The following is a 12,721-nucleotide window of genomic DNA, read 5'->3' on the forward strand; positions in this document are numbered from 1 at the left end:
ACCTTGACCTCGGTAATGGTCTCCAACAGTTTACTTCCGAGAGATGGTAAACTAGCTGAGATTGAAAGAGTGCAGGGAAGATTTACAAGGATGTTGCCAGGAGTTGGGAAAATGAGTTCCTCAACAGGTTTCGGACTTTATCCCCTGCAACACTGGAAAGCGAGGGGAGATTTGATGGATGTACAAAATTATCAGCGCTATAGATAAGAGTAAATGAAAGTAGGTTTTTACCACTGAGGTTGGGTGAGACCAGAACGAGAGGACATGGATTAAGGGTGAAAGGGGAAATGTTTAAAGGAAATATTTGAGGAAACTTCTTCACACAGAGAGTGGTGACAATATGGAATTTACTGCCTGCTGATGAGATAAATGAGGGCTCAATTTTGATATTTTAAGAAAAATATGGATAGGTACAGTACTTGGATGTGAAGATTGTGGACAGCTATGGTCTGGGTAGAGGTCAATGCACTTTCTGCACTCTTCCAATCCCTCCAAATCTCACACTCCTCTAGAACTCTCCAATCTCTCTACCTCTCCCTTCACCTTTAATGTCCTATTTCTCAGCTTTGGCTTCAAACTTAGTCATATTCTTGTCTCTCTATTGGTCTGAATCTCCTCTGGAGACATGTTTGAATTCTATGAACTGATTAACCTCTGTGTGATTAAATCTGCTTTGGAATCCTAGGAGGTGGAGAAGGAAATGGGTCATGCAGTCAGGCAAGTGTGAATGTACAGCCACTCTGAGAGGGTGTCATTAATTCAAGTTATGTGTAAAGTATTTATCAGCAGCTCTTCATGCACCCGCTGCTTTCTGCAGCGGTGCTGCTCAACGCATGTTTCTGTGGTGACTGAGGCATGCTACAAGTCACCTTGAATGGCTTGCACTGCACTGTTAGCAGCCTTGCCTTGGGAGAGCGCTGGAAACCCTCTGTGTATCCTCTCCTCTTCTTCCTTAACATGCTGAACCATCCCTTCTCTGCCGCTGTTTGACAGGGGTCGTCTATTCTGATGTGTGGGAGATTTTGAACTGACACCTGGTGCCTACAGGACAGAAGCAGGCTCTTTTGCTGAACGTGTCTCTTGCGGAGTTTCTGCCTGCTCTCTCTCTCTCTCTGTTTAATCTCACTCCATAAACAGCTAAAACAGACCCTTCAGCCCAGTCTGCCTGATACTATCCCACACCGAATCACAATCATCTAAATATCAGACAGGTGCCAATCCTTTTTCTGGGATCATCAGGACTGGACCCCAGCCGTTTGGAATCTTCTGGATTTTGGAATTATTTTAATTTCTGTCCCTTTAAGCAAATCTCTCACTCCTAGCCCCTGCCGTCTATTCCCCCCACCCCACCCCCCCGGCTGTCCTTTGCCTCCCTCCCCCGGCCCCTGGCCATCTGTATGTCGCCGCCCCCCACCCAGGGCCACTGCCAGACTATTTTGCGCCCTTGGACAGGCTGAGCAGCAGTTGGGGGGGGGGGGGTTTGACCGGGCTGAGGGGAGGCTAACTTGGCTGGAAGGGGGGGTGCTGACTGGGCTGGAGAGAGGGGCAGGGACAGACTGGGCTGAGTGGAGGAGCCTGACCAGGCTGAGGGTGGGGGGCAGGGGCTGACCAAGCTAGGGAGGCGGGAAGTTCTGACCAGTCTCGGGGAGGGAGGGGCTAACTGGTCTGAGGACAGGCTGATTGGGCTGAGGTGGGGTGCTGACTTGGCTGAGCAGTTTCAGTGCCAGAGCAAATGTTAGAGGGCGGCATTAGCATGTTAGAGGGGGGCACAGTGCCACCCTCATAAACTCGCTCAGTGGTGGGGGAGGGAATGCTATTACCATAATCCGCCCCACTGATAGAGGTGCCGAGAGGTGCTGATTTTATGGCATCACATATTATTAGTGGCTAGTGACATGACACACATTAGTGATGTTGGTCAGGGTGGGGACGGGTCTCATGGCGAGCGATGGCCCCGACCGTTGGGGGAACAGCACTTTGCTTGGAGGGGCAATGCCTGCAGTTGCCCCCCCTTGGTGCCTACCCTGGGGCTGTGATGGTTCAATGTGCGCTGTATAGGAGGCTCTTGACCAGCGCGTTAGTCAGGTGGAGGTTGGAGGCTACAGGGTGGTGCAGGAGCTCAGCCAAAATGGCGGCCAGCGTCAGCTGCTCAGAGCGGGCACCCAAGCCACCCAAGCAGGAGAAGCAGGCCATCGGGTAGGTGGAGCCGAGCGGCTTTTAGACGCTCCACCAGCTTGTTGGGCCGGCCCTCAGACACACCCCGGCAGTGCAGCACCATCTGTCGCACCCCCTCCCCCCCTCCCTCCCCAGCACCAGAGCAGTTCCAGCTCTGGAAGATTATAGGAAAGAAAGACGACCATTGCTCCTGCATTGAGCAAGCTGCCACCTACTTCTTTCCCACCGGCTGCTGGGGGCCATGTCACATTTCCACCAAAGTAAGAGACTGCGCCCATGGGGGTGGGGACGGGGGATGGGGGACTGGGGGGTGGGTGTCTCCCTCTGAAAACAGAATTTATTATGGAAAATTAACGTTACTTATGTGAAATGTTGTCTACCAAAAAAAATGCCAGTTTTTGGAGGTTGCCGGTGTTCAGAATCCTGGATAATAGGTTAGGCACCTGTACTTATCACAGCGTAGGATGGGAGCTGCTCTGCTCAAGATCAGAAGAAGTTGATGAATTCAGTTCAAAGTTCATATTTATTGTCAGGGTACATACATGACCACATATAATGCTGAAATTCTTTTTCATGTGGACCAAGCAAAATTTATAATCATCAGTAATACAAAAAAAAACTGTACTCTAGAAAAGATACACCTACAAAACAGAGAAATGTAAACAAGAAAGCAGTGCAAATGAACTGCAATACGGAAAATAAATATTCAATAATAAATAATGCGCACCATGCAAATTCTCCTCCCCTCTATGAACTCCACTTACATCTCCCACTGACTAGGAAAGGCAGCAAACATACTGAAGGACCCATCCCACCCCAGACACATTCTCTTCTCCGTCCTCTCATTGGAGAGAAGGCTCAAAAGTATGAAAGCATACACCAATAGGCTTCGAGACAGTTTCTTCCCCACAGCCATCAGACTCCTGAATGAGCCCCATAACAGTGTTCACATGCTGCCCTTTTTATGTAACTCTATACACTGTAATTGTGCTTTTGTTCTTCTACTTGATACGGCTATATTTATGTTAATGTTCATGTGTCACACTGTCCACAGAGAACCCTTTTCATTGTACCAGGTAAACTGAAACCCAAAACTTTGCATCTTTATTAACCCCCAATTCTCCATCCACTCACCTGTTTGGATAATTCACAGTTGGCAAATCAACCTACCAATTGGCACTTCTTTGGCATAAAATTGAACAGCACAAAAAGAGGCTCTTTAGCCCATCTTAAGAAACTCATCCAATCCCTCCTTATAACTATTGGATTTAATTGAAATATTTATTATCATGTTTAATGAGATACAGAGAATAATGTGCCATCCAGGCAAGCTCACCCAAACTAAATGCAAGAAAATAAAAGTAAAGACTGTCCTCCATTCCAGGCAACATCCTGCTGAAGCTTTTCTGTAGTCTCTCTATTGCTCCCTCATCCTTCCTATAGTGCAGTGACCAGGACTGTGCACAATACTCCAATGTGGTCCAACTCCTTTTTTTGCAACATGATGACTTCACTGTTCAACTCAATGACTCAACATTCTCTACAATACCTGCCTATGTCACCACTTTCTGGCAGCTATGGACATCATTTGCACCCAAGTTCCTGTCATTTACTTGGTAAATGAGTTGGATAGATTTTTACAAATAGAGGAATTAAGGGATATGGAGTAAAGGCAGGTAGGTGAGATGAGCCTATCATCAGATCAGCCACAATCTCAGTGAATGATGGAGCAGGCTCCATGGGACGGATGGTCGACTCCTGCTCCTATTTCTTCTATCCTCATCAGAATTAGAATCAGAATTTATTGTCATGGACATGTCACAAAATTCATTGTTTTATGGCAGCGTCACAGAGCAAATATTTATATTAACAACCATACAAAATTTTTTTAAAAGTTCTTGAGAAAAATCAAAGTAAGACAATGCCTCTGGTTCTTTGTTCATTCAGGAATCTGGTAGCAGAAGGGAAGACGCTATCCTTGTGCCGCTCAGTGCTGGACTTCAGGCTCCTGTACCTTTTTCCCAACGGTAGCAGAGTGAAGAGGGCATGGCCTGGGTGGTGGGAGTCCTTGAGGATAGAGGTTGCTTTCTTAAGACACTGCCCTTGTAGGTGTCCTCGATGGAGTGAAGGCTGGTGCCCATGATACGTTCCTCCAATTTGCTAGTTCATTGAAAACAGGCAAGGGATCTTCACATCTTGGTCTCAGTCTGGCAGTGTATGAGACCATGGATGGACGTACTTTTCAGCAAAGGGAAATGGACAGGGTATTGAAATGGGTGGCTACTTGGAGATCCACAATATTGCGGTGGACAGTGCTGAGGTGCTCAACAAAGTGATCTCTTAGCATGCACCCAGTTTCTCCGATGTAGAGTAGACCACAAGAAGAGCACCGGATGCAGTAGATGACCCCTGCAGATTCACAAGAGAAGAGCTGCTTCACTTGGAAAGACTGCTTCTGTCCCTAGGTTAAAACGATGGCAACACTTCTGAAATATTGCAAACTTCTTTGAGTTCACAATCATAGGGTTGATAGTGTTCTACAGCACGGAAATAGCCCTTCAGCTCTATTTGTCCATACCGATTAAGCTACAGCGTTCACTCACATATCTCTGATTCTTTCTTCTCCGTGTACCTGTCAAAATGTTTTAAATGTTACAATTGTCCCCACCTCTACTACTTCCTCTGTCAGCTCATTCCACACACCCACCACTCTGTGTGAAGAAGGTGACCCTCAACTTCCTTTTAAGTATTTCAGCTCTCACCTTAAATCTGTGCCCTCTAGTTTTAACTATTCTGGGATTTTTTTAAAAAGATTTGACTATTTATCTTATTTTTGTCCTTCATAATTTTATAAACCTCTAGAAGATCCCCCCCTGTACATTCCAGGGAGAAAGTTTCCAGCATATTGAACATCTCAGCCTGCCAGACCTGGTAATGTTCTCAGGAACCTGAGCAAGCCTTGCTCACCCCACTCCAACTCTTTGCCTTTTCTTCCCCCAGGGTAGACGCAGTGCCAAACCTGAAGTGGAAGAAGGCAGTGAGATTGGGATGGGGGTGGGTGGGGGGTGCAAAGATTCAATATCTGTATTCACTGATTTAGTAAAGAGAGAGAGAGAGAGAGAGAGAGAGATACATGTATTTATGTAAGTCCTTTGAATAAAGGGCTTTTGAAATGCAATTACTTGTGTAGGGTAGGGTAGCCATTCTCAACCTCTTTGTGGCTATGGACCCCTTTGGACTCTGCTCAAAGGTTATAGGTCCCCTTCCCTGTGAAGCAGTCAACTTTAGTTGGTTTCTTCCATACTTCTAACGACTACATAAAAAAAATAATTTATGATTTCAATTGGTGGCCCCTGGTAAAAATACTGTGGCGCCCCGGGGGAATGTATGGCCCCTGCTAAAAATGCTGTGGCGCCCCTGGGGAATGTATGGCCCCTGCTAAAAATGCTGTGGCGCCCCGGGGGAATGTATACCCCCTGCTAAAAATGCTGTGGTGCCCCGGGGAATGTATGGCCCCTGCTAAAAATGCTGTGGCGCCCCGGGGGAATGTATGACCCCTGCTAGAAATGACTGGTATCAGGAGCACAGTAAGGAAATATGGCATGATGCAAACTCTAGTGATTCTTGTTGGCTTGTTGGTCTCGTGGGCTGGAATGGCCTGTAACCATGCTGTATCTCTAAACTCAAATCAATAATGGGCAGATTGACTGTACTTATGACATTGAATGCATATTGGACCAGAGTCCTCAGGGATCAATCCTCTGTTCCCCTTTGTCACTATGCCAAGGTACCTTTTACTGAAGTTCCTAAGAACCATATAGTTGGGCAGAAAGGCTGGTCTCTGTACTATATAGAACATGGAACGTGGAGTTTTACAGCGACTGATGTTAAAATACTGTAGTACTGTACAGTGAATTCCTCACAGTGCCCTTTAATGTAAAGAAATTATGTCCAAGGGAGTTTAGAGAGAAGTGAGGCAGGATAGGTGTGGGAAAATGTGTGGGAAAGGCCCTGATGGGATTGATCCGAGAGTGGCGATAGACTCAATAAGCTGAATGGCCTTCTTCTAAGAAATGTAATGAAAGAAGAATGGGGAAAGAATAGAAATATACTGTGAAAATCCATGTGGCAGAATTTCCTCAAAAAACCCCTTTATAGTGGATTCCAGCATTTTCCCAAAGATGAAAAAGCACAGAATGGCCCCTTCAGCCTTGATGTCCTGCGCCGAACATGATGCCTACATTAAAACTCTGCTGCTTGTACCGAGACTCTGTCTTGAAGCCTCTTAAATGCTTTCCCCCACATCCCTGGCAGCCCGTTCCAGGCATCCACTACTCTCTGTGTTAAAACATCACCCCCCCACCACACATCTTTAAACTTTTCCCAATGACTTTAGATCAACTGTCCTATAGTTTCCTACTTTCTATTTTGCTCCTTTCTTGAGGCAAGGTTAGCAGAGCTAGGGGCTTTCTCTTTGGAGTGAAGAAGGATGAGAGAGGTCTTAATTCAAGTCTGCAAGATTCTGAGGCATAGATAAGGTGGACAGCCAGTGCTTTTTTCCCAGGGTAGGAATAGCAAACACCAGAGGACATCTGTACAAAATGAAGGGAGGTAAATTCAGGGGTGATGTCAGGGGTGTTTTTTTTTTACACATAGAGTTGTGGGTGCCTGCATTACCTTGCCAGGGTGATGTTGGAGGCTGAAACATTAGGGTCATTTAAGAGACTCTTAGACAGGCACAATAATGACCGGAAAATAGAAGTGCTACGAGGGAGGAAGGGCTTAGATTTTTTTTTGGTAGGAATATAGAGACATCGAGGATCAAAGGGCCTGTATTGTGCTGTAATGTTCTATGCTCTGTGTTTGATGTTCTAATTGAGACATTAGATTATGGGTCTTTAAACCTTCTGGAGCCTCTCCAGAGTAGAGGGAATTGAGGCAGAACATCATTATCTCCAAAGCTATGTCCTTTATATGACCCCAGAATGTAGACCATCACTTTCCAAGGAACTGGTTGGCCTTTAGTTCCTTGCATATTTCTTCTTTGTTCTAGAGATTCATTTGCTATCTCTACAGCTTGTTGATTCCTGATATTGGGATGATTATAGATCCTTCAAGACCCAACCAAAATAATTATTTAGAACCTCTGCCATTTCTCTATTTCTCATTATTTCTCTAGACCAACCATTCTAAACCTTTATTTTAGCTATGGCTGCTTAGGACTTTACTCAAAGTTTATGGGCCCCCTTCCCTGAGAAGCAGTTGGTTTCCTCCGTACTTCTCTCCTACCGACTACATTAAAAAAAATTCAAAAATATTTTATGTTTCAGTCTGTGGCCCCCTGTGGTCCCTGTGGAGAATGGTTGATCCAGTGGAGTTAAGTTTACTTTATTAAAATTTTTAAAATAATTTTATTTACAGCACAGTAGAAGCCGATTCCAGCCATTTAAACTGATGCTGCCCAATTACATCCCAATTAACCAACCTTTTGGAGGGTGGGAGGAAACTGGAGCACCCAGAGGAAAAGCATGGAGACACAGGGAGAACGAACAAACTCATTACAGAGAGCGCCGGATTCAAACCCAAGTCACTGGCGCTGAAATAGCATCACTCTAACAATTACGTTAACCATGCTGTACTCTGTCGAACTACCTGCAGAGAGTCTCACCGTCTACTTTTATGTTAATTGCTAGTTTATTCTGCTAATTTGCTGGTTTAAGGTCACCGTTGGTAAAGAAAGGCAAGAAGGCGAAAATTCCACAGCTGCTACATTTGGGGAGTGGGAAGATAAAAGATGGCATTTTTCCATTTATTTCATTTTTTTCCCCATTTATTATGCTTTTTCTCTAAAATAATCTGACAGGAAGTTTCTTATTCAGCAAGTGGGATGCATTCTTAAAAATATGGCAAGAGAATATTGCCAGTGAGTCAGATGACAGTCAGACATAGATAGACATTTGGGAAGATATTTACATAAACACAATAAAATAAGACACACGCACAAATAATCCTGTTTACAGCATATAAATCTTTCTCACATGTAAATACATGAATATGATACACACATATAAACACACACATTGTACACACAATCCACATACCAAGTGAATGCATATAATTTAATTCTGTAAAACGAGTTGAAGGAATTTGTTAATTTGACAATCAGTGATTTTCAGTATCATTTATGTCAACCATCAAGGGATCAGTTGTAGATTTATATGATGCTCCACTATTTTACACTACTTAAAATTAGAAAGAGCTGGAGTGAATGATTAAAAAAAAGTTACAGGAAAAGAACAGCTGTTCAGGTCAATTAGCTAAAATAAAGAAGAGATGCATTTGAGAAAATATGATTAAAAATGCTAACTGAGGGACTACAAGAGAAAGGAATTGAAGAGAAAATGTACAGTGAGAATACAAAGGAAGGAGAGATAAACTGGACATGGCTGAGGACAAGAAATGAATAAGAGAAGAGGCAGAGACACAGGTGCCGGCGTCTAGAACAGGGTTTCCAAGATTCTTTTATTGTCATGTAATAAAACAGAAAATGTAATACAGGTACACGATCCTTTATCCGGAACCCTTGGGGGACAGTGTGTTCTGAATTTCGGATTTTTCTGGATTTCGGAAAGCCCACCCAAATTATGCTGCCGTATTCACCCACATCCCCTTCCAGTCCCTCGACCCCCTCCCCCAATCGCCGGTCCCTCGGCCGCCTCCCCCAACTGCAGTCCCTTGGCCACCCAGCCACCTCCCCCAACCGCAGGTCCCTTCGCTGCCTCCCCTAACCGCCAGACCCTCAGCTGCCTCCCCCAATCGCCGGTCTCCACTTGCGGATTTTGGAGCTTTCCGGATTTTAGATGTCCGGATAAAGGATCGTGTACCTGTATTACACAAAATTTCCTTGAATCTGCTGTAAGACACCCCAAATTGTTAACAGTTCATTTCCCTCCATGGATGCTACTTGACCAGCTGATTTTTTTCGGCAAGAAAAACAGTACAGGAAGATGCAATCTTTGCCTGGATGAACTCATAAGCAAAGCAGACTTTGTTAATGATCCCTTCCCGAATTGTTCAGCTCGCCCCTCAGTGTCATTTTCCAGGGATGATGGGTAAAGCATGGAGCAAGTGCAGGTGTACACAACAAGCGAATAAAATAATGTTCCAAGAACTTCTCAAATTTATTGAACTGAGGAGACCATTCTGCCCATTGGATCTGCTCCATATTCAGTGGGTGTTCTGCGTGTTAATTTCTACCCACCTTCCCCAGTTCCAATTCCATCAATACCTTTATACAACTGAAATCTCTCTTAGGCTGCTTTGGGATTTTAAATTGATTTCTGGCTTTTAGAAGAGAGTGCTCCATATCCCTATTCTGCATGAAAAGGTTCTCCCTGATATGACCCCAGCAAACCTGACCCAGATGTTAACAGCATGACCCACTCACAAGATGAGCCAGTGAGTTGTCCAATCAACTTGAATCATTTTACATTAATTGGCCTGGCTCACATGACCTTGAATCATGGAATTGTTATGATAGCGCAGACTGCGCTGTCTGTTGAGAATGGACCTGTTTTCATCATGTTGCAGGTATTCTTTAAATCCTGGCATCAGCCTGGTAAATCTGGTGAAGATTTTTTTTAAAGTGGAGGGGAATTGACATGGAATTATGGCAGTACTGGAAGCCCAGGACTGAACCCAGGACCCAGGTCACTGAAGCTGTGAGTCACCAAGGAGAGATGAGGCATGAGGAAGAGAGGTAGGGGATGGGGAGCTAGGGGGTTGATTTGGGGAGTGAGGAGGGTGAGATGGGGAGTGAGGGAGGTGAGATGGGGAGTGAGGGGGAGAGAGGGGATGAGATGGGAAATGAAGGGGTGAGATTGGGAGTAAGGATAGATGGGGAGTGAGGGGGTTGGGGGTGAGGCAATGAGATGGGGAGTATGGGGTTTGAGATGGCAGTGAGGAGGGAAGAAAGGAGATGGGATGAAGGGGAGAGGGGGTGGTGGGTGATGAGGATAGGGAATGAGAGGCAGAGATTATGACTCAGTAAGAATAGAGGAGATTGAGTGGGGAGAAGGGGAGTGGAGAGGGGGGACTGTGGGGAAGAGATTGGTTTGAGAGATTAAAGTGAGGAGGTGATAGGGAATGGAGAGATGGGAACTGAGGGATGATGGGGAAAGGGAAGATGGGGTGAGATGTGGAGTGAGAGGAATGAGGGGAGAGATGGGGAGGGGGAGGAGATTGAGAGGAGCTGGGGAGTGAGAGATGTAAATTAAGGGGTGTAATGGGCTTGAGTGCAGGATGAGGGGAGAGGGGGTGAGATGGGGAGGGAAAGGGGAACTGAGGGGGAGAGATGTGGAGGGTGAGGGATGGGGAGTGAGGGGTGAGATGGGAAGTGAGAGGGAGAGATGGGAACTGAGGAGAGATGGGGAGTGAGGAGAGGGATGAGGGGGAGAGATGGGGAGTGAAGGAGAGATGGGGAGTGAGGGGGAAGATGGGTCTGAGGGGAGAGATGGGGAGTGAGGGGTGAGATGGGGAAGGGGAAGGGAGAGGTGGGAACTGAAGACAGGTGGGTCTGAGGGGAGAGATGGAGAGTGAGGGGGTGAGATAGCAAAGGGAGAGATGGGAACGGAGGACAGGTGGGTCTGAGGGGAGAGATGGGGTGTGAGGGGGTGAGATGGGGAGTGAGAGGGAAACGGGAAGTGAGGGGTGAGATGGGTCTGAGTGGAGAGATGGGGAGTGAGGGGGAAACGGGAAGTGAGGGGTGAGATGGGTCTGAGTGGAGAGATGGGGAGTGAGGGGGTGAGATGGGGAAGGGAGAGATGGGAACGGAGGACAGGTGGGTCTGAGGGGAGAGATGGGGTGTGAGGGGGTGAGATGGGGAGTGAGGGGGAAACGGGAAGTGAGGGGTGAGATGGGTCTGAGTGGAGAGATGGGGTGTGAGGGGGTGAGATGGGGAAGGGAGAGATGGGAACTGAGGACAGATGGGTCTGAGGGGAGAGATGGGGAGTGAGGGGGTGAGATGGGGAAAGGAGAGATGGGAACGGAGGACAGGTGGGTCTGAGGGGAGAGATGGGGTGTGAGGGGGTGAGATGGGGAGTGAGGGGGAAACGGGAAGTGAGGGGTGAGATGGGTCTGAGTGGAGAGATGGGGAGTGAGGGGGTGAGATGGGGAAGGGAGAGATGGGAACTGAGGACAGATGGGTCTGAGGGGAGAGATGGGGAATGAGGTGGAGAGATGGGGAGAGATTTGAGAGTTTGTATTTAGTACAGCGAGCCAAAGGAAAAGTGGGAGTAAGAAAGAATCAAAGTGAGAGTACCAAGAGCAGAGGCCAAACAAAAACCGATTCAAGGACAGAGGTAATTAACGGTAGAACACTGAAGAACATTGGACGGAATTGAAAGGATTTCGACAGAAAGCAGGTAAGAAATGAAAGAAATGGGAGGACGATAATTAAAGGGACAATCTCCGACTTTAACCCTGAGGGATTATTTTTAACTCTTTGTAAAACAGCACGACTGGCATAAATGCAGATGTTAATAAAGACGAATGAGGATCCGAGTTCCAGCTCACATCACCTCTACATGGTGTGAACTGACAGAGGGGTTGGCTCTCAGTGAGAAAGAACGACCGTGTAACAAAGAGAGAGGGGGGGTTACCTGTTGCAACAGCACGTTCTAAAGCTGCAATGCCATGCACCAGCTGTCAGTCCCAGAAGAGACGAATCCCTGACCTGAGGTCTGAGCGGTGCTGATCCCCGTCTGGCCGGAGAGCTGACTGTCCGTGGCACCCTGAACGGCTCCCATGCACATCACCAGACCCTCTCCCCTCGTCCAAGCACCGTGTGAGCAAACTCAGCGCTGCTTCAACCTTGAGAACTGAGCGAGAAGACAGGAAGCGCCAGGAATAATTAGATTATGCAGTTCCTGTTCGCTGCTCTTCCCTCGTCTGTGACACAGTGCTGGGCACGTTTCTTTATAGGCGAACAAGAGGTTGCAGCCTTTCTGTCCTTCACTAGAATCCCATCCAGAAACTTGGGAATGTTAATTAGGAGAGCCACCCTCGCTGCTGCAACAATTGCATAGAGATCTCCGAAGGACAAACTTTCCCATTTTTATTACCCTGTGGAAAGACCATGCATTATTTCCAAAGGGTACCTCAGGGCATCGAATCCACGCTGCTGAATATCCAACTGCGCTGGGTAGGTCACGTCTCCAGAATGGAGGACCATCGCCTTCCCAACATCGTGTTCTATGGCGAGCTCTCCACTGGCCACCGAGACAGAGGTGCACCAAAGAAGAGGTACAAGGACTGCCTAAAGAAATCTCTTGGTGCCTGCCACATTGACCACCGCCAGTGGGCTGATATCGCCTCAAACCGTGCATCTTCGGCAGGCAGCAACCTCCTTTGAAGAAGACCGCAGAGCTCACCTCACTGACAAAAGACAAAGGAGGAAAAACCCAACACCCAACCCCAACCCACCAATTTTCCCTTGCAACCGCTGCAACTGTGTCTGGCTGTCCCGCATCGGACTTGTCAGCCACAA

At 46.9% G+C, this 12,721-nt stretch overlaps 1 protein-coding gene across 1 annotated transcript in view; it reads right to left on the reverse strand.

Moving 5' to 3' along the window:
• LOC138735847 (neurensin-1-like) overlaps positions 1–12,064 on the reverse strand; it is a 36,531-nt gene extending 24,467 nt beyond the window's left edge. Inside the window, exon 1 of the mRNA XM_069884352.1 lies at positions 11,835–12,064. The gene's annotated coding sequence lies outside the window, so the exon portion shown is untranslated. The remainder of the gene's footprint in view (positions 1–11,834) is intronic.
• Positions 12,065–12,721: the final 657 nt, after the last annotated feature.

Source organism: Narcine bancroftii, chromosome 6 (assembly GCF_036971445.1).
Source record: "Narcine bancroftii isolate sNarBan1 chromosome 6, sNarBan1.hap1, whole genome shotgun sequence".
Classification (NCBI taxonomy): Eukaryota; Metazoa; Chordata; class Chondrichthyes; order Torpediniformes; family Narcinidae; genus Narcine; species Narcine bancroftii.